Raw genomic sequence first — 26,398 nt, forward strand, 5'->3', positions numbered from 1 at the left:
GGGCGGGGCCGCCTGAGGCCAATGAGACGGGGCGTGTCCGCCAGAGGCAATTGAGATGGGGCGTGTCCGCGCAAGCGCACATTGTATTCGCTGGCGCCGTCACGTGCGGGGGCGGGGCGGGCAGGATCCCGCAGGCGGTAGGGGGCGTGGGAGGTAAGTGCGCGCGCGCCTGCTCGTCTGCAGCCTAGGAGTCGCGCGGGGCGGGGCCGCGTGCGCGGGGTCGGGGGCGCGCGGGCCGGAGCTGACTGGGACGCGGCGGCGGTTGGTTGTGGCTGCTGAGTCCAGCCAGGACGCTGAGACGCGACTGCGAAGGCACCCTCTGGCACCAGCAGAGGCGGCGACACCGGTGGAGGCGGCGGTGCAACGCGTGCTGGGCGGGTGCGGCGGGGGATGTGCCTGCCCAGGCCGGGCGGAGTCTCTCTGACAGGGCGGGGGATGCGCGGCGGCCGCTCGCCTGGACCCTAAAGCAACTGGGCCCACCGTCCCGGAACCGTCCGACCCTCGGTGGTCTCGGCCTCTGCTGTCTCCTCCGGCCTGACCCTGGGGCCGAGGCTGGGAGACGGCTTCCGCCGAAGAGGAGGGGGCTGCGGTGGCCACCGCGGCGGAGCCCGAGGTAAGACCCGCCCAAGCCGCCCAGCGGCCCTGCCGCCCGGCCCGGCCCACGTCTCAGTCTCTCTCTTTGGCTCCTGCGGGGCCGCTCCGCCCCGCCCCAGCGGAGACGCCCCGCGTGCGGGTCTGCCCCGCAGCCTCCCAGATACCCGATCGCTGCCCAGGATCCCCAGTAGACCCCACCCATGGTATCTTCCATTGGCCAGACACCCTTCTGGCCCTCCAGCCTCTCCTGGGGTTCTATCATGCCCCCCCCGCCCCCCCCCCACACCCACACCAGTACACCCTATTGGAACCCCCTTCGAACTCTTAGACGCTTAATGGGGCCTCGAGACTCTGTTACATCCTCCCGTGAGCTGACCGGATCACAGTTTCTCAGACCCAGTTAGGGCTAACCCCCTAACCCATTGCGACCCCCTGGTCCAGGGCAGATCCGTCGTGGCCACCCTTCTCAGCAGACCTCCTAACCCCCACCCCCGGCTCGCTTACCGCCCAGCCGACCAGCCCTTCGCCTACCCAACTCGGCTTTCCCATAGTCTATTTTGTGATGCTCTTACCTCCCAAGAGATCCGGTATCAGCCCCTCTATAGCCACCATCAACTGGCGCTTCTTCCCCCGACTCCTGCTGTAGCCTCCCGCAGACCTCTTCTCCTTAGGCAGACCTTAGTATCTTTCTCCCCGCTCGTGATCCTTTCTTTGATTGGAAAGACTTTGCCATGAAATCCTGAAGGGGTGTTACCCTAGTATATTCCCTCCGTGGGGATTAAGGGACCCAACTGATACCGAGGTTTGGAGGGTTTAGTCTGGTGGCTATAGAGAGTGAGAGGGAAGAGCATGGAAAGCCAGGGCAGGGGGTGTGTGCTATTGTAAGATCACACAGCTTGCTTCTCATCTTGTCTCTTTTCTAGAACGTGTGAGGTAATCCAGATCCTGACAGTTTGGGGACTTTTGTAAGGATTAAATCACATATCACTAATGAATAAAACTGTGTCTCCATGTGTTATTATTTGCTTCACGTTCTTGTAGATTTTAATATACCTTTGGCACTGTTTTTGAAGGATACTAGGGTGTTTTTAAAAATTATTATTTTATTGTTTTTCAGTTTTCTGGAAAAGTAAGGTTTGTAGTTTTCCTTAATCCCTGAAGGTTTTGATGCCAGTTCGATAATAAAATTCTGCTACTTGGTGCTGCGGTCTTGCTTTTCCAAGGAACAAGTACAGTTACCATGCAGTGTTCACCCGTGTCATTACCAGCAGCCTTCTCAGCAGTAATAAAATATTGAGTAAAATAGTTTATTGAACTCCTGAGCTGTCAAGAAGGAAATGTAATCTTACACCGAATGATCAGTGCATAATTTTAACGTTGGTAGAGGGATGAAGTATAGAGGGGCTTTTGTAGTCAGTACTTTAAAATTTTTTATTTTGTGTGTGTGGAACTAAGGGAGAAAATCATATGAAAATTATAGGTCATAACTATAGACATAGTATAAAAGTCAAAAGGTTCAAAAGATTATGCAGTAAAAAGTTTCTCTTCCCCATTTATTCGCCAGCCACCCATTTTCCCTCCTTAGACGCAACCATTATTTCCATCTTTGTGTGTGTCCTTGTGATATTTCTAGCGTACAAGTCTATATATTTATATTTTTAAAACACTCCACAGACAAATGCTTGCATACTGTATATTATGGCTACAGCTCCCCTCTCCCTTTAATAATAGATCCTAGAGATCATTCAACAATAGTATATTTGGAATTGCCTCATTTACTGGCTAGATAGTATTCCATTCTGGTGATCTTGAGGTTATTTTCAGTCTTTGTTTTTACGGACAATGCTATGTGCTTTTCTCTTAAATATATCAGCTGTTATATGTATGTTTTAAGTAATTTTCAGGATTCAAAAAATTTCCTGATGGGTCTTTTATGAACATGCAAAAAAGGATATAGTTAAAGTAAATTTCTCATTGAACCACTCGCTGGGCTTTCATGGAGTTTCACTAGCTTTGATAGAGTTTATATTTATTTGGATTTTTAATAATGTTTTATTGGTCTTCCCTGGTGGCTCAGTGGTAAAAGAATCTGCCTTGCAAATGCAGGAGCCACAGAAGATGCAGGTTCAGTCCCTGGGTCAGGAAGATCTGGAGGAGGGCATGGCAACCCACTCCAGTCTTCTTGCCTGGAGAATTCCATGGACAAAGGGGCCTGGCAGGCTGTAGTCCATGGAGTCTACTTAGCATACATGTACATAAATGTTTATTTATAACTTAGTTGATAGTTATTGAAGGATTTAAAGGAGGGGACTGAAATGATTTGCATTTTTAAAAGATCACTCAATCTACTTTGAGGAGGGTGGATTGAAAGGCAGGCTAAAGGTGTTGGGGGGTGGTAAACAGTAATGGTGCAGCTTCTTCATTTGGGTTTTGAGAATAGATAGGATTTGGCGATTTCACTGGATTTGGTATTAGACTGAGGGTTCATAGAGGATAAGATCTAGGTTTCTAGCTTGTGCCTTTCACTGAGGTGGGGATCTGTATGAGGAAGGAGTGGAATTTTTGTTTTTATCAAGAAAGAGGAATTCAATTTGTGATATTTTGAGTTTGGGTTACTGGTGATTATACTTCTAGCAGATGTAGATGGCCAGTAGGCAACTGGATTTGTGGCTTAAGCTTGTTATTAAGTTCTGGGTTGATAGTAGGTTTAGGTGAGAGAAGAAAAGATTGTAGGATAGAAATTCAGCATTTACAGTACACACAGAATTGAATGTCTAAGCTATTAATAGTAAATTATGTGGTTCAGTTCTGTAAAGAATCTTGTTATGGTTAAACATCAATAAGTTCACTATCTGACAAGACTTTTCAACAGTGTTTTCCCTTGAGTGATATATAGTTCTGAGGGAAATGGAAGTAAACTTAGGTTTTTAGAAAGGCAAAACCTCAGTAGAAGTTAGCACTATAACCTTATTCTTTCTAAGTGTTTAGATTATAGTATTGTAAAAGTTGTTCAGTCTTCATTGTTTACAGAGAAGTATAGGAGCTTGGAAAATGTTGTCTGCCAAAAATATTAAGTGTTTTAGTTTGTATGATTTCTAGCTATATTAGTAACAGAGTTTAGTCAAAGATTTTTCGGTCGTGTTTTTAAACCATGTGATTAAATGTGTGCTCAGTCGCGTTCAACTCTTTTCGACCCTAGGACTGTAGACTGCCAGGCTCCTCTGTCCATGGAATTTTCCATGCAAGAATACGTAAGTGGGTTGTCATTTCCTCCTCCAGGGGATCTTCCCAACCTAGGGCCTGAACCTGCATCCTTGTATCTCCTGCATTGACAGGCAGCTTCTTTACCACTGTGACATAACATTGCCTTAATGTGTTTATAAGTCTCAAGCTGCCTTGTAGAGCTCTTGCCTTTACTTGGACCCGTGTAAATCACTGCTAATGGACATTTAATCTTGAATTCACATTTCAACAAGCACTTCACATATGTACAAAATAAAACTCGTCTCTGTATCCCTTCCCTCCAAAAAGCTGTGGGGGTAGAAAGAGACAAAGGCAACAAAATCATTTCTTTCGATTTCCGGTCTTGATGAATGGTACCACTCTCTCCTCTTGAAGCTTTCAGGAAGCTGGAAATCATCCTCCACTCCATTCTGTACCATACTACCAACATCACTAAGTCCGGCACATTCTCCCTCATGATATTTCAAATCACTGTTATTGCTATTTTTGTTGTCTCTATTTTAACCCCAAATGTCTGTTGGTCTTCTCTCATCTGCCTCTTGTTTTGCCATACCCTCTAGTTCATTCTCTGCGCTGCTGCCAGAGTAAGTGTTCTAAACTGCTCTTTTAGTTAGGCTCTTTCGTATGCAAGGAAGAGACTCAAGTTACCTTAAATAGAGGAGTGCTTCCTGAAAGAAAACATGCATGTGGGAACGCAGGAAAAGTTAAACAGCTTGGTCTTAGAAAGAACGTGAGCTTAAAAATAAAACTGGAAGCCGGAAAAGACAGATTGCACTCTGAGCGAGTGGGTGAAAGTCGCTCAATTGTGTCCGACTCTTTGTGACTCCATGGACTATACAGTCCATGGAATTCTCCAGGCCAGAATACTGGAGTGGGTAGCCTTTCCCTTCTCCAGGGGATCTTCTGAATCCAGGTATTTCACTCTAGTGCTCTACTGTTAACTTGTCTTAGCTACTTTTTCTGTTTCATTTTGTATTATTTTTTTCTCTCTAATCACCCCCCTCCACCACCACCCCCCTCCCCCATCTCACAGCTTTCATTTATTCTTAACTTTTGCCTCCTTTTAACTGCCGTCACTCCCATGCCAGTATCTTGCCTCCTGGCTACTGTCTCTTTAGCTTAAGCTCCTGTTGCTAACTTCTTCCTAGGATTTTATGGTTTGAATTCCCAAGAAACAATCTTTGGATTGTTTAATTTTTAATCATGGGCTGCTAGCAGGTCTGTGTACTGGGTCATGTGACCACTCCTAGCCATTTAGTGTTGACTGTGTGTTTATTTGTGCATGTGGATGTGAGGCAGGAGCATAATGGTGAAAAACATGGGGCAGCGTGCAGGGTAACTTCTCACAAAATGGGGTTGTAAACATGACAGGCACCGTGATTGACATGGTACAAATAAACGTCTAATCATGTCCTTTTCTGTTGAAAGATCTTCAGTGCGTTATTGAAGTTGCTCAGTTGTGTCCGACTCTTTGCAACCCCATGAACTGTAGCCTCCTAGGCTCCTCTGTCTATGGAATTTTCCAGGCAAGAGTACTGGAGTGTTGCCATTTTGTTCTCCAGGGGATCTTCCCGACCCAGGGATCAAACCCCGGTCTTCTGCATTGCAGGCAGATGCTTTACCATCTGAGCCACCGGGGAAGCACTTTCAGGTTAAAGCTTAAACTGTAGCATCGCATATATGTGAGATCCTTCGTGCTCTGACTCTTACTTCTTTAGGCTTTCCTTCTTTGCTGTCTTCCTTAAATTCTTTGATCCACTCATTGAACTTAGGTCTTTGCATGCTCTGTTCCCTTTCCTGTATTTCCCTTCCATCTTTCTTTGCTTGGCAATCTGCTCTCTGATCTTCAAGTCTCAGTTCAGGTGTATCTTCAGGAAGCTTTACTTCCAGGTTAAGTTAGGTATTGCTCCTGTGTGCTCCGAGTATCTAGTGCTTGCTTCTTTCTCAGCTCTCTAATGAAATTCCTAATAGCTTGTCTGTTTTCTTCACTGGGCTGTAGCTTCTTGGGTATCGGTGCAATATGGTTAGGTTTTTAGATTGAGGATTTGTAAAAAAGAATATTCTTATTATAAATTACAATGTATACAGAAAAGTACACAGATCATAGATGTACAGCTCAGTAAATTTTCACGGAGTGAACACACAAATGTAACCAACACCCATATCTAGGATAATACAGGATAATACTACAGCCTACAAGACACCTTATGCCCTCTTCTGGTCACTAGTCCAGTTCAAAGAAGATTTAATTTTAAATAGGAAAACTCTTTTTACATAGATTTCTCTACATATTTTGTGTGTTTCTTTAGATGTACAAGAGACATAGACATTAGAATTTTGATCCTATAGAAAGGGCATACATAGAGTTTATATTACGCAATGTAATTTTGGCTTATTTTTGTGCAGTAGATAAATTCAAAGTCACATAACATTTTAAGATTCAGTTATGGGGTGTTTGTATTTAGGTAGATTTTCTTGTTTGTAAGTTTAATATCTTAGAGCGGCAGAAAAGAATTGATAGACCAAAGAATATTTGCTTAAAATAGCCTGTTTTGAGTGAGGAGCGTGCTTGAGATGGGTATAGTAAACATGTAAAGCACTTTCCAAATGGTGTTTGGCCTCTGGGTTTTAATGTGAATTATGTTGCTAGCATATTTTGGCAGTGGGGTCATCCAACGGGCAACTGGAGTATAATTTTACATGTACAGTGAGGAAAGGACTAGCTGTCCTGTGTCATAGACAGCTGGCCTGCTAAGAATTGGGTTTTGTGTGTGTGTGTGCAACTAACAATAATTTTAGAGAGTACTTTTTCTCTGTTTTGATTTTTCTTCAACTTTATGTGATTCTTTGAATATGAAGGAATTCTTTTAAACAGTCCTTTTCCATAGGTGGACTTTTCTGTCAGTAAATACTAAATTTGTTAAGACCAGTTAAGTAGAAAGAATACAGTAAGTACTCTATATATGAACCTTGAAGTTGTGAACTTTGAAAGATGCGAACATGCCTTCCATTAGCGTCAGGCATGAGGGAAATTGCAGCTTGTTCTCTGTCTCCTATTGCTGGTGGTCCTTCAGTTTTACCATATCCCATAGTCAGTAACAATAGTTACTGACTCCTCTCCCTCCTGTAGTCAGTAGCTCTTCTTGTCTGTTCACTCAGTGCCAGCCCATGTATGCCAGCCGTTATACTATTGTACTCTTCAAGGTACTGTACTGTAAGATTAAAATTTTTGTTTTTTGTTTTTTAGAAATTATTTGTGTGAAAAGTATTATAAACCTATTACAGTACAGTAGTATATAGCCGATTGTGTTAGTTGGGTACATAGGCTAACTTTTTTGTGCTAATGAACAAATTGGACTTACAAAGGCACTCTTGGAACAGAAATCCTTCATATGTAGAGGACTTACTGTATAGACTTTTAAACGTGGATTTCCAGCTTTTTTGATAGTTTCTAGCCTTATCACTTATGAGCTGTTATCTGTAGACAAATCACTTAACATTTCTGAGCTTCAAGAATGTTCATCTCATAAGATTGTCATGAGAGTTAAACAGTTATGTAAAGTACCAAGCACATGGTTGATACTCAACAAGTCTACTTTTTCCTTCTTGAATATGTCTATTTCTTGTTATGTTTAAATATGAGATCAAGAATTTAAAGTGTTGTGTAAATGTCATCAAAGTTTGTTGCTAGTAGAAGTAAATCTTTGGATAGTCTGCTGGCTGTCTTTGAAGTGTGACCATATTTTTCAATTCAAAAAAATCTCTGAAGAGAAGCTTTTCTTAATATCTTAGTATATCAGATTAATGGATGTTAGAATGTCTTTTGAGTCAGTGTGAAGTATCCAAACAAATGTTCTGTTTGCCAATGACAAACATTCCTTAAATCATTGACAGATTGTAGTACTATTGCTGTGTTTAGTATGTTTGAAATCTGTTTACTTATATTGATTAGATGATAGTGGGCTGAGTAGTCTCTGAATTTTTTTTTTTTTTTTAAGGATAGTAACTTCAGTTTATTTAGTTTATTCTCTGGGTTGCTGGATCGTAGTTCCCCAACCAGGGATTGAATCTGCGCCCCCAGTAGTAGAAGCATGGGGTCCTAACCACTGGACTGCCAGGGAATTCCTGAGGGGTGTGTGTTTTGTCTAAGGGAGAAAGTTCTTCAGATAACTGTGTGAATATGAGTTTATAAATGATCTTGAGATTATGTGTTTTCCTTACCTTTTTTAACAACTCTACCTTACTATAGTTTTCCTCCTGCTTTCTCCCTACTTTTGGTTTTTTTTTTAATAATAAAAGTACTTAGGAAATGTTGAGGGACTTCCCTGGTGGTCTAGCAGTAAAGACTTTACCCTCCCACAGGTTTGATACCTGGTTGGGGAACTAAAAACCTGCATGCTGTATGGTGTGGCAAAAAAAAAAAAAAAAAAAATTGAGAAGTTGAAAGAGTAGAACAAAGAACATTGTAAGTCCACCACCTAGATTCAAAAATTAACAATATGCCATCCATATTTGCTTTATTGTTTTTTGTGTGTAGGTGTCTGTATATACTTTAACTGAACCTTTTGAAAGTTGTTATTTTGACTTCTGCCTCAAAATACTTGAGTATGTATCTCCTAAGAAAATATTCTCCGTAAAAAAAAAAAAAAAGAAAATATTCTCCGTGTCTCCATAGTGCCACACGTAAGAAAAATAAGAGTAATTTCCTGATAACATTTAGTATTCAGACTACATTTAACTCTTCCCAGTTTTTCAAACTAGAATTCAGTCAAGATTTTTGCATTGCATTTGTTTTATCTTTTTAGTCGTTTTTTAATGTAGAAAAGTTTCTTATCCCATTCCTTTTTCTTATGATACTGAAATTTCTTTGACAAGATTAGATCATTATCTTATAGAATGGCCTGTTTTCTAGTTATCTAATTATTTCTTTGTGCTTTTGCTTAACTGATTCTCTGTCCCCTGTATGTCTTGTACACTGAAAGTTACAGTTTAAAGGCTTGGTTATGCATGTTAAAATGTTTTGGCAAGAGTACATCATAGGCAACATGGGAGGTGGTGGTGTTTCAGGCGCTCAGTCGTGTCCAGCTCTTTGCGACCCCACGGACTGTAGCCCGTCAGGCTCCTCTATCTCTGGGATTTCTCAGGCAAGAGTACTGGAGTGGGTTGCTATTTTCTCTTCCAGGGTATCTTCCTAACCCAGGTATCAAACTGACGTCTCCTGCCTTGACAGATGAGTTCTTTACCACTGAGCCACCAGGGAAGCTATATAATGTCACTATTAGTGATCTAAGTTTTATGAAGTTTAAAGTGATGTTTGCTATATCTTTCCATTGTAAAAGTGTATTTTTTTCTTTTATGATCATCAAGTACAATAGTCTGTGGGGGTGAGGCTTTGATATCTTACAAATATTCCATTCTTCATAATATTCTTTACCTGGTGATTTTAGAATCTTTTGTGAGCCTTGGGCAAATAAGTTTTTAACTTAAAGTTTAAAATGTTGATTTTTCTAATTCGGTAATTTTTTACGTTTATTAGCTGTCATTTTTCTGTAAACAAATGATTTATAACTTTTATCACCTAGGAGTGAACTGCAGTTCTTCCTAAAAGGGCAGAGTAAGTAAATGCTTAAGTCTTTCTTGTCAAATTTTCAGAGTGAGGAGTTGGTCTAATAGTCATCTACAGTGTGACAAATGAGTTTGTTAATCATCTCTTTGTTTTTTATTTGTTGTATTACAATTACTTACAACTGTTCTTTTATTTTTAGATTTTATTGAAGTTTAGTAGATTTACAGAGTTGTGTTAATTTCTTCTGTACAGCAAAGTGACTCAGTTATATGTATTATTTTCCATTATGGTTTGTCATGGGATATTGAATATAGTTCCCTGTGCTACACAATAGGACCTTGTTGTTTATCCATCCTGTATATAATAGTTCACCTTTGTTAATCCCAAATTCCCATTCCTTCCCTCCCTTTGTTCTTTTTCGATGTTTAGATTGTCTCAAATAAGGCTGTTGGGAGTTCCTTCAAGCAGGCACCTGAATTCTTTTTGCATAAACCTATTATTAGTCTTTGAGTGATTCCTTACTTTTGGATATAAGATATCTTGGCTCATCAAGGATTTCTCCTACTTTAGACTGGAATCAGCAGTTTCTCCAAAGAGAAACTGCTCTTTCTCCAAAGAGATCTGTCTCTTTATAGAAGAGGATGATGTTTAGAAAACATCTGGATGCTAAATATGCTCCTTTTTATGGAACTGTCATCACTTCTAGGCCTTGTCAGGAGGAAAAAAAAACGAGGTCATATTGATAATTCCAATTCAAATTTAACATTGCACACTTCTTTCTTCATCTTTTTTAAAAAAACTTTAGTTTTAATCTCTTTTATATTGAAAATCTTAATTTTTATTAACATTGAATTTTTTCCTAAGTATAGCTAAAATAATTTAAAAATAAAATTACTCAGTGAACTTTAAGATTTCTTTGCATCTCATTTTGTCCTTAGAATGTATCCCACCAAGGTTATGCTTACTGTTAGTACTGTGTTTAAAAGTCACTTGAAATCATTATTTTCTCAGTGTGATTGTTAAGAGTTTGGTATGTATTTAGGTCCATTTGTTTATCATTTTAGAGTTTGCTTCCTCCTTTTTTTTAATATATACTCTTACCCTTTGAATATGTAAGATACATAGCTCAAAAGGAGAAGCCAAATGTGACGAATATGTGGAAATCTTATTTTCATCTCATCCCTTCTATTTCCTCCTTGCTTCCCTATAGATAACCGTTTTTGTAGGTTTCTGATGAATCATTCCAGTTTTTGTTTTCTTTCAAAGTTAGGTGTATGTGTGTATTCTCCTTTCATACACCAAAGGTAACATACCATATTTACTGTTTTGTATCTCTTCTTATTCTTTTTTGTCCCCCATTTCACAATATATTTGGGAGAATACAACATATTGGTATATACAGATCTTATTTTTTTTTTAATGGAGGCACAATATTCTGTTGTGTTGTATATCATAATTTTATTAATGAGTTGATATCTGATTAGATATTTGTGTTTAGTCTTTTAAACTATGAATAAATATTGCATATTGAATAGATTAATTGAACAATAAAGTTTCTTCCTCAATTAAGAAGGAGTTGATTTGTTTCAGAGGGACTTATAGTCCAAGGTGGGGTGGGGCGGGGGGCTTTGTTACTGTGTTTTGTTATTGTTAAGATTTCTGGAAAAGTAGATATTTTGGGACGTAAGTACACTTCCTTGCACCTAAATGTTAGGTGATTGATATCACTAATGTTAGTCTGCTTTGTTTTATGGCACCTGGGTTAGAAGGGACAAGGGATGATTTACCTACTTCTTTCTCCCTTTGCTTCCTGGCTCCTTGAAGCATTGAAATAAAAATCTGTTGTCCTGGGTGTTTTCATGTAAGCATAAGTCAAGTTCTTTCCTTCCTGTTTTTTCCCACAACTTCCCCGCTCCTTAACTTCACCTTTTTTTCTCTTTTTGCCTTAACTCTTTCAGATTATCTCCAAGCATTCAATGGGCAGATACTTAGAGTCTAGTAAGGCAGATAAAATGTATAGTTTGAGTGTAAAGAATAAAAGGAATACTAAAGAGAGGGAAGGGACCTGCTAGGATGCAAGGAATTCAATCTCTGGGGCTTATGTAAATTGCTTTATCATATTAAGTTACTCTAACAGGAATTTTCCTGTTGTAAAGGGTCCAGTGGTTAAGACTCCACACTTCCACTGCAGGGGGCACAGGTTCCATCCCTGATCAGGGAACTAAGATCTCGCATGCTGTGTGACTCGCCCCCCCAGCCCCCCCCAAAAAAGAGATTACTATAGCAGTCATATACAGTTGTTAACTTTTCCTTTTTATGCACATATACAGGAGAGTGAATAAGACGTATGCAGTTTTAAGAAAATTATGAAGTAAACATTTGTGTTGTCATTGCCCAGGCCAACAAACAAGAGCTGCCTCCCCATTACCTCACCCTCAGCTCACCCTGTCAACATAGGCCAATCTGTGGAAGTGGCTATTATCCTGACCTTTTGTGACTGTTATTTTCCTGCTTTGCTTCATAATTTTAAATCCCAGGTCATATATCCTTAAACAATGTAGTTTATTTTTCCTTGTTTTTGAACTTCATATTGAGTATTTTATGTGATTTAAAAAATTTAGTTCAGAATTTGTCAATTTAATGCCAAGTTGTTAGCTGTCATTTGTAAGATTTCATCGTGGTAATGTATTCCAATGTATGGTCACAAGGTACTACAATTTTTTTCATTCTAGTTGTGATGGACATTTGAGTAGATTTCAGTTTCTTGCTGTTATGCAAATAATTAGGTGGTGAGTGCTCTTGTACCTGTTTCATATTTTCAAGTGCACAAATATTTCTAAGAATTCCTAAGAATGGAATTGCTGGGTTGCGAGGTATGCACACATTCAACTTTGATAATGGCAAATTGTTTTTCAAAATTATTTTAATTTGTAATTCCAACACAATGTGTGAGAGTTCCCTTTGTTTACATTCTAAACACTTAGTATTTTTAAACTCTAATATTTTACCAATTTGAAAAACATATTGGTGTCTCATGGGTTTAATTTGCATTTTCATAATTACTAATGAAGTTGAGCATCTTTTCACAGTCATTTGAATTTTCTTCTTATGTACCTAAGTTGTTTGCTCAGTTTTTTTCTGTTAGGTGATCTGTGGTTTTATTACAGATTTTTAGGAATTCTATATGTGTGTGTGTGTGTGTTTAGGCTGCACTGCGTGGCTTGCAGGATCTTAGATCCCCTACCAGGAATTGAACCCAGGCCCATAACAGTGAAAGTATGGAGTCTTAACCACCAGACCTCCAGGGACTTCCCTATATGTGTTTCGGATACTTGTCATTCAGTTATAACTGTTGTAGTATACCCGTATCTTCTGTTTTGAATGTGTTTTTTCGCTTTTTGTGGTGCCTGTTGATCAACAGAATTTCTCAGTTTTAATGTAGTTACATTTATCAACTTTGGCTAGTGCTGTTTGACTCCTTTTAAATTAAGAAACCTTTTCGTAGCCTGAGGTGAAGATATTCTCCTGTATTATCTTCTGAGAGCTTTTAAGTTTTAAACTTTCACAAATTTAATCTTTACCTGGAATAGATTTTATAGGTAGTATAACGTCCAGTCTTATTCTTTCCCACTCAAACAGATACTCAGTTGTTCCACCATGGATTTTGAAAGGTTCCTCTTTACTGATCTGCAGCGCCACATTTGACATATGTCCAGTATCCATATTTGCATACTTCTGTTTCTGGATTTGCTTCTCTGTTCTATTGGTCTGTTTGACTATTCCTGTGTTAGTAACACACCGTCTTAACTACTTATCACTTTAGAAGTTTCGATACCTGGTAAGGCAAAATCACTGTGGATGGTGACTGCAGCCATGAAATTAAAAGATGCTTGTTCCTTGGAAGAAAAGCAATGACAAACCTAGATGGCGTATTAAAAAGCAGAGACAGTACTTTGCCTACAAAGGATCGTATAGTCAGAATTATGGTTTTCCTAGTAATCATGTACAGATGTGAGAGCTGGACAATAAAAAAGGCTGAGCGCCGAAAATTTGATGCCTTTGAACTGTGGTATTGGAGAAGACTTTCTAGAATCCCTTGGACGGCAAGGAGATCAAACCAGTCAATCCTAAAGGAAATCAGTCCTGAGTATTCATTGGAAGGACTGATGCTGAAGCTCCAATACTTTGGCTATCTGATACGAAGAGCCAAGTCATTGGAAAAGACCTTGATGCTGGGAAACATTGAAGGCAGGAGGGAGACGGGGGACAACAGAGGATGAGATGGTTGGATGGCATCACTGACTCAATGGAAATGAGTTTGAGTAATGGGAGATGGTGAAGGACAGGGAAGCCTGGTGTGCTGCAGTCCATGGAGCCGCAAAGAGTGGGACAAGACTAAGGGGCTGAGTGACGAAGGCAAGTCTTCACGCTTTGCTATTGTTCTTCAGGAAAGTCTTGGCTGTTTTTAGCCCATTACACTTTCATATTTATTTTATTTTTTAATTAAATTAAAAATAATCTTTTTGGCCATGTGGTATGTGGGGTCTTAGTTCCCTGACCAGGGGTCAAACCAGTGCCTGCTACATTGGAATCTGAGTCTTAACCACTGGACCGCCAGGAAAGTCTCGACTTTTATATTTATGTTAGAATCACTGTGTCACATCCCCCCCTCCACCCCACACACACATACGCAAGCCCAACAAAATAATTCAACGTAAAGACAGCATGCAAGATTTTTAATTAAAAACGAAACTGATTCTGTAGCTTAATTTGGGGAAAACTGACATTTTTCCAACATTGAGTTTTCCAGACTATGAAAGTGGATATCCTTCCATTTATGTAATGATTCATGATAAAATCTTTTCAGTGGAGGTCTTGTACATTATTTATTAGATTTGTTCCTGAGTACTTCATATTGTCTGATGTAATTATAAATAGTGATATCTTTAAAAGATTATTTTCTCTGTACATGATCTGACACACTGCTGTATTCAAAATGGATAACCAACAAGGACCTACTGTATAGCACACGTAACTCTACTCAGTGTTATATGCCAGTCTGGATGGGAAGGGAGTTTGTGGGAGAATGGATACATATGTATGTATGGCTAAGTCCTTTCCCTGTTCACCTGAAACTACCACAACATCGCTAACTGGCCATCTGAGGTTATTGATCTGCATATCTGAGGTTATTGATATTTCTCCTGGCAGTCTGGATTCCAGCTTGTGCTTCACCCAACCCGGCATTTCACATGATGCACTCTGCATATAAGTTAAATAAGCAGGGTGACAATACACAGCCTTGATGTACTCCTTTCCCGATTTGGAACCAGTTTGTTGTTCCCTGTCCAGTTCTAACTGTTGCTTCTTGACCTGCATACAGATTTCTCAAGAGGCAGGTCAGGTGGTCTGGTATTCCCATCTCTTTCTAAGAATTTTCCATAGTTTGTTGTGATCCACACAGTCAAAGGCTTTGGTGTAGTCAATAAAGCAAATACCTATAGATGCTTTCAAATTTTCTCTCTCTATATATATACAATTATGTCATGTGCAAATAATAGTTTGTTTCTTGTTTCTTCTAGTCCGTATACCTGTTTATAACGGTAATTTATTTTTTGTTTTTGGTTGCGTGGGGTCTTCATTGCTGCACGCAGGCTTTCTCTAGCTGTGGAGTGGGGGCTAATGTCTGCTTGTGGTGCACACGCTTCTCGCTGCAGTGGCTTTTCTTGTGGAGCGCAGGCTCCGGGTGCATGGGCTTCAGTAGTTGCAGCTTGGGGGCTCTAAGGCTGAGTTCAGTGGTTGTGCCACTTGTGCTTAGATGCTCCGCGTGGCATGTGGAATCTTCCTGGACCAAAGATTGAAGCCTTGTCCTCTGCATTGGTGGGCAAATTCTTATCCACTCTACCACCAGGAAGTCCCTTATACTTTTTGTTTTATTTTTTTCTTGCTTTCCTATGCCACCTAGAGTATACAACTATCTCCAGTATAATGTTGATAGAAGTAGATGGGGGTCATTGTTTTCTTGTTTCTGATCTCAAAGGAAAAATGTTCAGCAGCCTTTCCTTATTAAGTATGTTGTAGGCTTTTGTAGTTACCTTTTATCAACTGAAGAAATTTTGTTCTATTCCTAGTTTGCTAAGACTCCCTTTGCTGCCGCTGCTGCTAAGTCACTTCAGTCGTGTCCGACTCTGTGCAACCCCACAGACAGCAGCCCACCAGGCTCCCCCATCCCTGGGATTCTCCAGGCAAGAACACTGGAGTGGGTTGCCATTTACTTCTCCAGTGCATGAAAGTGAAAAGTCAAGGTGAAGTCTTAGTGAAGTCGTGTCCGACTCTTAGCGACCCCATGGACTGCAGCCTTCCAGGCTCCTCCGTCCATGGGATTTTCCAGGCAGGAATACTGGAGTGGGTTGCCATTGCCTTCTCTGAAGACTCCCTTTGAGATGTAAATAAATAATTGGATTCTTATGGATCTTAAAATCTGGTTGATTATATTAATTGGCTTTCTGATGTAAATATAAGATTTATCTTTGCTTCCCAGGGATATGTAACTTGATCATAGTATACTGTACTTACATTACTGGATGTTGTTTGCTAATTGGGATTTTTGTGTGCAAGTTCTGGAGTACAGTTGGCTTATGATTTTGTTGTCTTGTCTCGTCTTTGCCAGAATTTTTTGGTTTTGATGTTATATTAGCCTCATTAAAAGAATCTGAAAGAATTTATTTAAGATTGTATTATTTACTCCTTGAGTTTTTGGGAGAATTTGCTGGTAAAGTGGTGTGGCTCTGGAGATTTCTTTGGAGTTTTCTTTGTTGGGAAAAGTTTTTATTAGGGTCATTAAGATTTTTTTTTTTAATGGGACCAGTCTGTTTTTCTGCGTTAAGTTGTGCTAAGATATATATGTGTGTGTGTGTGTGTGTGTGCGCGTATATATAAAATTTCCTAATATAGGATTTCATCTAAGTTTCATTCAATTTCATCTAAATTAAAACATTACCATTGTAACATTTACAACATTGATAGTTTTGCCCTTTTTTCCATTTCTGATCCCTTTCTTTTTTGTTGCCTCATTACTTTTGGCTCGAGGTTTGCCAATTTATAGTTTTTTCAAAGACCTACTTCTGGCTTTGTTGGCCCTTTAATTTTATATATTTTTTTATTTTCTTTTTTTGTTGTTTCTTTTTACTTGTCCTAGTTTTACTTTCCTTTTTTTTCTGTCATCTTGAAAAGACAGTTCCCTAAGTTTTGCTTTTTTCTGTTATACCCATTTAGAATTATAATTTCCCTATAAAATATTGCTTTAGCTGCATCTTATAAGTTTTGAAATATAATATTTATGTTACAGTTTATTCAAAATACTTTCTGTTTACTTAATGGTCACATGGATTATTTAGGATTATATTTTTAAGTTTGCAACTATGTTAGGATTTCCTACTATATTAGCTGTCTATTGCAGTATAACAAGCCCAAAACTTAGTGACTTATTATTGTTTATAGTATTTGTGGGTCAGAACTTCAGGAGTGTTTCAGCTTGGCAGTTTTGCCTGAGTTCCTTTCCATGTGGATTTTTCCATGGAGCTTTTTGAGTGTTGTTAAGGTATGACCGCTAGAATTCCTGAGGGAGAAAGCACCAGGTAGAAGCATGTTGCTGTTTGTGACCTAGTCTCAGAAGTCACTGAGCCTCACTTCATTGCATTCTGCTGGGCGGGACAGTTACAAAGGGCCATCCAAGTTCATGGGGCAGAAAACACAGGGAAGTGTGAACATCACGTTTTAGAAGGGTGTGTAGGATGGGATAGATATTTGTATGGAAGATACTATTGATATTTGTTCCTTGTCATTTTTTTGTTACTGATTTCTCTTTGTTTTAAAGAACATGGTATTATGATCTGAGTGCTGTTTCTTTTTTTTTTTTCTGGATCTCAAATTTACATATATTGGGTTTTCTTTCTTTCTCTCATGTTTCTTAATTTACTCTGTTTTTCTTTCACTGTGCGCAGTTTCTTCAGATGTGTCTTCTAGTTCACTCACTTCAACTATTCCGTTTTACATTTCACTTGTTGTGTTTTATAATTTTAGAAGTCCTGTTTAGTTCTTTCTAAAATCTTCAAAGTCATTTTTTATGGTTCTTTTCCCTTTCAGATATTTTTCAGTCTTCTTTATCACTTGATACATTAGTAAGCAGTTTTTTTTTTCTGTGTGATCATTTTCAATATCTGAAATTTTTATAGATTCTACTAAAATCTACATTTTATGGTGCTTTGTTTCTTGCTTGCTTGGTCTAAATAATGCCTTTTCTTGGGACATTATTTGTGATATTTGCACATGGCATCTTCTGGATGCCTATAACCTGTTTTGTGTGTGTGTGTGTGTATCAATAAGGTAATGGAATTAAGGTGACAAAAATGTGTGTCTGAGTGTTTTGTGTATACGTGTATTAGGGTGGTAATAAGCTGAGGTGGTGGTGTGTCTTTTGGTTATAATTCAAAACATCCTGTGGCCTATGTCACCTGATTTTTTAAGGTCAAAAGCAAGGTAAGAATGGTTTTTACATTTTCAAATGTATGAAGAAAAATAATATTTTGTAACATGTGAAAATTATATGAAACTCAGATCTCAGTGTCCATAACTCAAGTTTTACTGGAGCACAGCTGTGCTCATTTGTTTCTGTATTGTCTGTGGCTGTTTGCATGCCACAGCCACCAAATCGAGTGGTTGCCACAGAGGTCAATATGGCCTCCAAAGCCTAAAGTATTTATATCTGGCCTTTTACAGAAAAAATTACAACTTGTCAGGAACTCTCCGTTACAACTCAGTGCCAGCACAACTTTTCTTCGCAGTTCTTGGGGGATAGGCTAGAGTGGGACAGGTTTACTTTGGTTTATTTTATGAGTTTTAGTTGTATAGGGTCTCCTATCAGACTTACTTCCTAGGATGGGCCCTGGGTTTGGCTTCTGTCATTGTAAGACTGAAAACCAAAGCCCAGCCTTGGCTTCAATCAGGGGCTAGTTTGGCTTCATCCTTCTGCTTACCTCTCTAATAAATGTTTTGGTCTTATAATTCTACTTTTTAAATTATGTATTTTCTATTTTATTAATTTAAAAAGTTTCAGAGGGGTGTTTTGTTCTGAATAATTGGCCATATTATTGGAGATTGTTTGTTTTTGAATATGAAAAAAGTTTAAGACTCAGAGAAATAGAGTAGTTAGCTCAAAAGTTGTACTAATGGTAGATAGCCAACAGAGACTTTGACTTTAGGAAGCTTACTTACCATCTAGGAGTGAGAAGTTAGGATTGTACATTGCTTTCCATGTTCCCAATACAATCTGTAGGATTTCTGCTACTTGGGCCACGTAGGAGAGGACAAGAAAGGCATAAATTACTCATAAGGTCTTTGGTAGGGAAAACAAATACCATATATAGAAATTGGAGAAATAAAAAGATGTTGAGAAGGAAATGAAAAAAAAAAGTGACATTATGAAAGACAGTGAAATTTAGTAAATCTGCCAGGTTCACTATATGAATTAAAGATGAAAATAGGCTATTTAATTTTGTACTTACTTTGTAGCAGTCATTGTTTTTTATATACAGTATCATATTTAACTTCATAGCAACTGTGAGTTAGGTGATAATGTTGATTTAACAAGTATGCAAACATTTAGGGAAGTTGGTTTATTATTTATTTACCAAGGCTCATACATTCAGTTCAGTCACTCAGTCATGGCTGACTCTTTGCGACCCCATGAATCGCAGCACGTCACACCTCCCTATCCATCACCAACTCCTGGAGTTCACTCAGACTCATGTCCATTGAGTCGGTGATGCCATCCAGCCATCTCATCCTCTGTCGTCCCCTTTTCCTCCTGCCCCCAATCCCTCCCAGCATCAGTCTTTTCCAGTGAGTCAGCTCTTCGCATGAGGTGGCCAAAGTACTGGAGTTTCAGCTTTAGCATCATTCCTTCCAAAGAAATCCCAGGGCTGATCTCCTTTAGAATGGACTGGTTGGATCTCCTTGCAGTCCAAGGGACTCTCAAGAGTCTTCTCCAACACCACAGTTCAAAAGCATCAATTCTTCAGCGCTCAGCCTTCTTCACAGTCCAACTCTCACATCCGTACATGACCACTGGAAAAACCATAGCCTTGACTAGATGGACCTTTGTTGCAAAGTAATGTCTCTGCTATCTAGGTTGGTCATAACTTTTCTTCCAAGGAGTAAGCATCTTTTAATTTCATGGCTGCAGTCACCATCTGCAGTGATTTTGGAGCCCAAAAAACTAAAGGCTGACACTGTTTCCACTGTTTCCCCATTTATTTCCCATGAAGTGATGGGATCAGATGCCATGATCTTCGTTTTCTGAATGTTGAGCTTTAAGCCAACTTTTTCACTCTCCACTTTCACTTTCATCAAGAGGCTTATTAGTTCCTCTTCACTTTCTGCCATAGGGTGGTGTCATCTGCATATCTGAGATTATTGATATTTCTCCCAGCAGTCTTGATTCCAGCTTGTGCTTCTTCCAGCCCAGCGTTTCTCATGATGTACTCTACATGTAAGTTAAATAAGCAGGGTGACAATATACAGCCTTGACGTACTCCTTTTCCTATTTGGAACCAGTCCAAGTACAGTTCTATCTGTTGCTTCCTGACCTGCATATAGGTTTCTCAAGTGGCAGGTCAGGTGGTCTGGTATTCCCATCTCTTTCAGAATTTTCCACAGTTCATTGTGATCCACACAGTCAAAGGCTTTGGCATAGTCAATAAAGCAGAAATAGATGTTTTTCTGGAACTCTCTTGCTTTTTCAACAATCCAGCGGATGTTGGCAATTTGATCTCTGGTTCCTCTGCCTTTTCTAAAACCAGCTTGAACATCTGGAAGTTCATGTATTAGTAAGTATTAAAAGTAGGATCTGAACCCTTCTGTGACTATAAAGCTCATGTTTTTTCCACAGAGTTATATTGTGAAAAAAAATCTCTGAATGGTTAATGGATGTTTTATGAAAATATATGGTTAACATTGCTATACTTATATGAGAATCCTTCAGGCATTCATTTAGAGGTTAGTCTTATTTTAGACAATTCAAATAAGTAGTATTTGGTTTCTAAGGTCACATGAATTAGAAGCAGCAATGAGAATAGAGGAGCATTTGTAGGTTTTTATGCTGGCAGGATAAAATTTTTTCTGTAAATTGAAAGTACATCAGTCTGGTGATACTAAGCATAGGGACAGGCAACCTTACTTTTATGTATCAGTCGTTTCCACGAGTATCACTATCGTAAAAATGGACATTTATTGCAGGAGTCCAAATTCTTAAGAAACACATAAATTATATTCATTATACAGTTGTCCCTTGGTGTCCATGGGGGATTGGTTCCAGAACACTCGATTGTGGATACCAAAATCTGGAGGATGCTAGAGTTCCTTACAGTTGGCCTTCTGTATCTGTGGGTTGTGCATGTGTGGATACTGAGGGCTGACTGTCCTCTGCTTTTTAAAAGGATAATAAAGTTAGAAATAATGGTGTCGAAACAATTTTTTCCAGAGAATTTGCAAGCAGTAGCTTCTAACACTTAAAGAGCTGAAATTCCAGTTTGTTGGGTAACTTGGATTTCTAGAATGACTTCTCTAAAAGTTCAGAATAGTTGAAAATTATCTGGTGTGCTGGAAGGTAATTTGTATTTGCTATCTGATTCTAATACTATACAGTAAAATAATGATTAACTTGTACTTTTTCATGAAACTAGTAAACTTCTTTTCATAAATAACTCAGTTTTCATAAGTTTGTAATTTAGCATTGGTATCTCCTAGCTTCACAGAAGAGAGATAAGCTTGTTTAGAATCCCACTTGAAGTCATTCACATCATACAGTTTTTGACACATGGTGAATGATGGCATCTTTTTAAAAGGATCAAAACCTAAGACAACTTTCAAGATTGAAGTTTTTTTGTAAATGGTCTGGCAGCATTGCTGTTGATAATTTCAAGGTCTTGAAGGAATAAAAATGATCAATTTTTCAATATTTTTATTCTTAAGGCAATATTTGATTAATACTTTGAAGTGTTAACTTAGTTGTTCAGTGTACCATTTTAATGAATACAAAATTTTAGGTTTTATTGAGTAAGTTTATTGAGTAAAGGGATACTCTGTTCTCTGATCATACTGCTGCCTTTGGAAGACTACTTTTGCAAAAATGAACATCATTGATCAGAGAAGGGAGCCTGGATGACTGCGGATAAGTGAGCACAGACATATCAGTGTAAGTAGAAAAAACTCTTAGCACATGTTAATTGGAACCAACAAAGCTGGACTCTATTTAAATAGTATGTGAAGAGCAGTGATTTTCACTATGATAAGCGACATAGAGTTAACATTAGAATTTTCTCAACTCAAGGATAGTTGCAGTGATCAGAAAAAAATAACCTACTGGTGTGGGCAATAAGATAAATAATTGACAGAAACCAGCATGTTACTGTTTTATTCAGTGATTGGAAGTACTCTCGTTGGTTGGTGATGCTTCTACATGTCTTATGTCCATAGTACCAAGGCTGAGAAGTATACACGAAGGTAAAGGATTGAGTTGGGGGTAGGAGGGAAGGTGTCAAGAGTGGCAGGTGGCAAATATGTTAGGTACAAATTTGATAGTGTTCGCAAATAGACCTCTGGCAATGGCAGTTACTCCTTGGAAGGAAAGTTATTACCAACCTAGATAGCATATTGAAAAGCAGATATTACTTTGCCAACAAAGGTCCGTCTGGTCAAGGCTATGGTTTTTCCAGTGGTCATGTATGGATGTGAGAGTTGGACTGTGAAGAAAGCTGAGTGCCAAAGAATTGATGCTTTTGAACTGTGGTGTTGGAGAAGACTCTTGAGAGTCCCTTGGACTGCAAGGAGATCCAACCAGTCCATTCTAAAGGAGATCAGCCCTGGGTTTTCTTTGGAAGGAATGATGCTGAAGCTGAAACTCCAGTACTTTGGCCACCTCATGCAAAGAGTTGACTCATTGGAAAAGACTCTGATGCTGGGAGGGATTGGAGGCAGGAAGAGAAGGGGACAACGGAGGATGAGATGGCTGGATGGCATCACCGACTCGACGGATGTGAGTCTGAGTAAACTCTGGGAGTTGGTGATGGATAGGGAGGCCTGGCGTGCTGCAATTCATGGGGTCGCAAAGAGTCGGACACGACTGAGCGACTGGACTGAACTGAACTGAATGGTAGATACTAAGAGTAGAGATCAGAGGTCAGAGAGATCATAATTGAGGGGATGGAACTGAAAGGGCCTTGAGTATAATATTTGAAGCTCTTTTGGAAAAAGAAAGCCATACATATGTGACACAAGGCACAGAGGACATTGTACTTACTAGGCAATGGAAAAAAAAAAAAACTCTTGAGTTTAGTATCTTGTAGAATTCATTATAATACTGTGTCAAGATTTATTAGTATGCTATATAGTTGTATTATTTTGTTAGGGCTGCCGTAACAAAATAACACAAATGAAATACCACAAACAATATTTCTTTGATTTTTTTTTTTTCCAGGAAAAGTTTATTTTCTAGGCTCTGTAGCTTGAAAATCCAAGATCAAGGTTTTGCTATGTTTGGTTTCTCCTGAGGGCTCTCCTTCATTTATAGATGGCCATCTTTTTCCTGTGTCCTCACATGCCCTGTTCTCTGTATGTGCATCCCTGCTGTCTTTCCTCTTTTTATAAGGACACTAGTCCTATTGGCGGAGAAGGCAATGGCACCCCACTCCAGTACTCTTGCCTGGAAAATCCCATGGATGGAGGAGCCTGGTACGCTGCAGTCCATGGGGTCGCTAAGAGTGGGACATGACTGAGCAACTTGAGTTTCACTTTTCACTTTCATGCATTGGAGAAGGAAATGGCAACCCACTCCAGTGTTCTTGCCTGGAGAATCCCAGGGACAGGGGAGCCTCGTGGGCTGCCATCTCTGGGGTCGCACAGAGTCGGACATGACTGAAGCGACTTAGCAGCAGCAGCAACACCGGGGTCCCACTCTGATGACCTAATTTAACCATAATTACCTCTTTCAAGGTTTTATCTTCACATATAGTCACATTGGGGATTAGGGTTTCAACATATGAATTTTGGGGGAACACAGTTTAGTCCCTAACAGCAGTAGTACCCAGAAAACAGAACAGAATAGAACTAAATTTTGTGTAGAGAAGGGTACAGTGGAAAAAAATAAAGGCAAGCATGGGGTAGTTTTGAGGGATTGATACATTGTTTATCAGTGCTATAAAACCATATCTCAAATCAGCCCTTTACATTCTGAAATAATGGATGCTATTGAATGTTGTGTTAGAGTTTTACTAATATCCTTCAGGGTGTCAAATAGTACATTAGGCTTTTTGTGTTTATTTAGGGCAAGAAGAAGAAGGGATCTAGGAGTCAGAAGTAGTGAAAGAGGAGGGTGCAATGGAAATACCGTAATTGTTGTGGGGGTGGAATTATTGATAAACTAGGAATCAGCAAGTAGTACTTGTTCCTAGCACGATCAGTCATAATTGAAGGAATTCCCTAAAGTTGTGGAAATATATACAAATAAAGATCTGTATCTAATGTTAATTTACTCCAAGGCTATTTCAGATTTAGAAAACATTTTGAAACTTTTCTTCAAATTCTGAAGCCTGAATTTAAAACCTAGAAAAAGACAATTTGAAGAATTAATGTGGACTTTGCTAACAGAGATTAAGACACACAGATTAGGTGCACCCCGCCGCCACCATCTTTCCACCCTGTTCCCTTCACAGAAGTGCTGTTTTCCCATACTATGAGCTCTTTCCAGTTTGATACATTTTTTTTCAGCTATTTATCTCTGCATTTACTAATATGTCTATATGCACCTGTAGAACATGTATTATTGTAAAGAACATAAATGCATCATATATCCTTTATTTTATATCCATTTTCTTTTTTTTTTCTTTATATATATTTTGTTGAAGTATAGTTGACTTACAATGTTTCAGGTACATAGCATGGTGATTCAGTTATACATATACAACATATATTATTTTTGAGATTTTTCCATTATAGGTTATTACAAGATACTGACTGTAGTTCTGTGTGCTCTACAGTAAACCTTTGTTGCTTTGTTGCATATCTATTTTTTTAAATTAGAAATCTAGCATTCTTTTCATGCTGAGGCAAACAAGTAGAATCAAAATGTCTTAAATTTTTTAGTTAGACAAAAATTTGTTTTCTAAAATATATATTATACCTATTTATATATGTTTACAAAAGCTTTTCTACTATGGTTGATAAAGGCTTGAGAAAGAACATAAATGTCCTTTGTTCTGTATCCATTTTCAAATAAAATTTCTAAAAGAAACATTTATTTCATTTTTGAAAATTAAGGTATAATTTACCTGGATTAAAATGACTAAATCTTAGAGTGTACAGGTTGAGGACTTCATAAAAACTTGTTGCAACTTTATGTTTAATTAATAGACTTTAAAAAGCAGTTTTTAGGTTTATAGAAAAATTAAGCATAAAGAATTCTCATACACCTTTTCACCCGATCCCTCCTGTTTCCTCTATTATTATCATCTTGCATTAATGTGGTCTGTTTGTTAGAAATGATAAACCAGTATTGGCATATTATTACTAATTGGAGTCCATAGTTTTCATTAAATTTCACTTTTTGTAGTACACTCTGTGGGTTTTCTCCACCATTATATCATACTGAGTTGTTTCACTGTCCTAAAATCTCCTGCACTTCATTCATCTGTTCGTTTCTCCTGATCCCTCTTCTCGGAACCACTGATATTTTTGCCATCTTTGTATTTTTGCCTTTTCTAGAATGTCATATAATTGAAATCATACAGTAGGAAATTTTCTCAGATTGGATTCTTTCACTTAGTAATGTGTATTTAAGGTTCCTCTCTGTAATTTCATGGCTTGATAACTCATTTCATTTCTCACTAGTAGCATGTTGTGTAGGTACCATAGTTTCTTTTCCCATTCACTTTTTGAAGAACATCTTGATTGCTTGCAAGTTTTGGCAGTTTTGAATAAAGCTGCCTTGCACATTGGTATACAGTTTTTTGTGTGGTCATAAGTTTTCAACTCATTTGGGTAAATACAAAGGTGTATGATTGCCAGATTGTATGGTAAGAGTATGTTTAGTTTGTTAGAAACTGCCAAATTGTCTTTGGAAGCAGCTGTGAAGTTTTGCATCCCCGCCAGCAGTGAATGAGAATTCTTGTTGCTCTAAATCCTCCCTAGCATTTGACTTTTTTTTCCATTCTAATAGATGTGTAGTACTATTCATTGTTTTGATTTTCAATTCTCTAACAACATGATGTTGAGCATCTTTTTAAATGCCTGTTTGTCATCTGTATGTCTTCTTTGGTGAATGGTTCTTTTGCCTGTTTTGCTATCTTAATTGGATTGTTTCCATGTTTTAGGTTTTAAAGAGTTTTTAATGCAGTTTGAATACCAGTCCTTTAATCAGATATGTGTTTTGCAAAAATTTTCCCAGTTTGTGGCTTGTCTTTTCATTTTCTTAACAGTGTCTTTTGATTTTAATGAAGTACGGCTGTCCTTTTTTTTTTTTCCTCCTTCTTTTCATGACTTGATTCTGTATTTAAAAAGTCATTACCAAACTCAACTTTATTTAGGTTTCTCTGATGTTGTCTTCTAGGAATTTTATAGTTTTTGTTTTACAGTTACGTCTGTGATCCATTTTGGGTTAATTTTTTTTTTTTTTTTTTTGCATGTAGTTGTCCACTTATTCCAGCACCATTTTTAAAAAATTAGTTTTTATTACAGTATAGTTAATTTGCAATGTTGTGTCAGTTTCTACTATACAGCAAAGTGAATCAGTTATATATATGAACCATTTATCCACTCTTAGATTCTTTTCCCACATAAGTCATTACAGAGTACTGAGTAGACTTCCGTGAGCTATACAGTACATTCTTATTAGTTACCAATTTTATAAATAATAGTGTGTATATATCAGTTCCCAGTCTCTAA

At 38.5% G+C, this 26,398-nt stretch overlaps 1 protein-coding gene across 39 annotated transcripts in view; it reads left to right on the forward strand.

Annotated features, from left to right (window-relative positions):
- Positions 1-20: 20 nt before the first annotated feature.
- MYO9A (myosin IXA) overlaps positions 21-26,398 on the forward strand; it is a 257,518-nt gene continuing 231,140 nt past the window's right edge. For 16 of the 39 annotated variants that reach the window (XM_086322709.1, XM_086322714.1, XM_086322712.1 and 13 more), the window contains exon 1: positions 82-613. The gene's annotated coding sequence lies outside the window, so the exon portion shown is untranslated. Of the gene's footprint in view, positions 614-26,398 lie in introns of all 39 variants that reach the window. The other 23 variants (XM_086322710.1, XM_086322713.1, XM_086322730.1 and 20 more) reach the window with 5 other exon arrangements.

This window comes from Bos grunniens, chromosome 10 (genome assembly GCF_055505025.1).
Source record: "Bos grunniens cultivar Pamir isolate PY7600 chromosome 10, Bosgru_T2T1.0, whole genome shotgun sequence".
Taxonomy (NCBI): domain Eukaryota; kingdom Metazoa; phylum Chordata; class Mammalia; order Artiodactyla; family Bovidae; genus Bos; species Bos grunniens.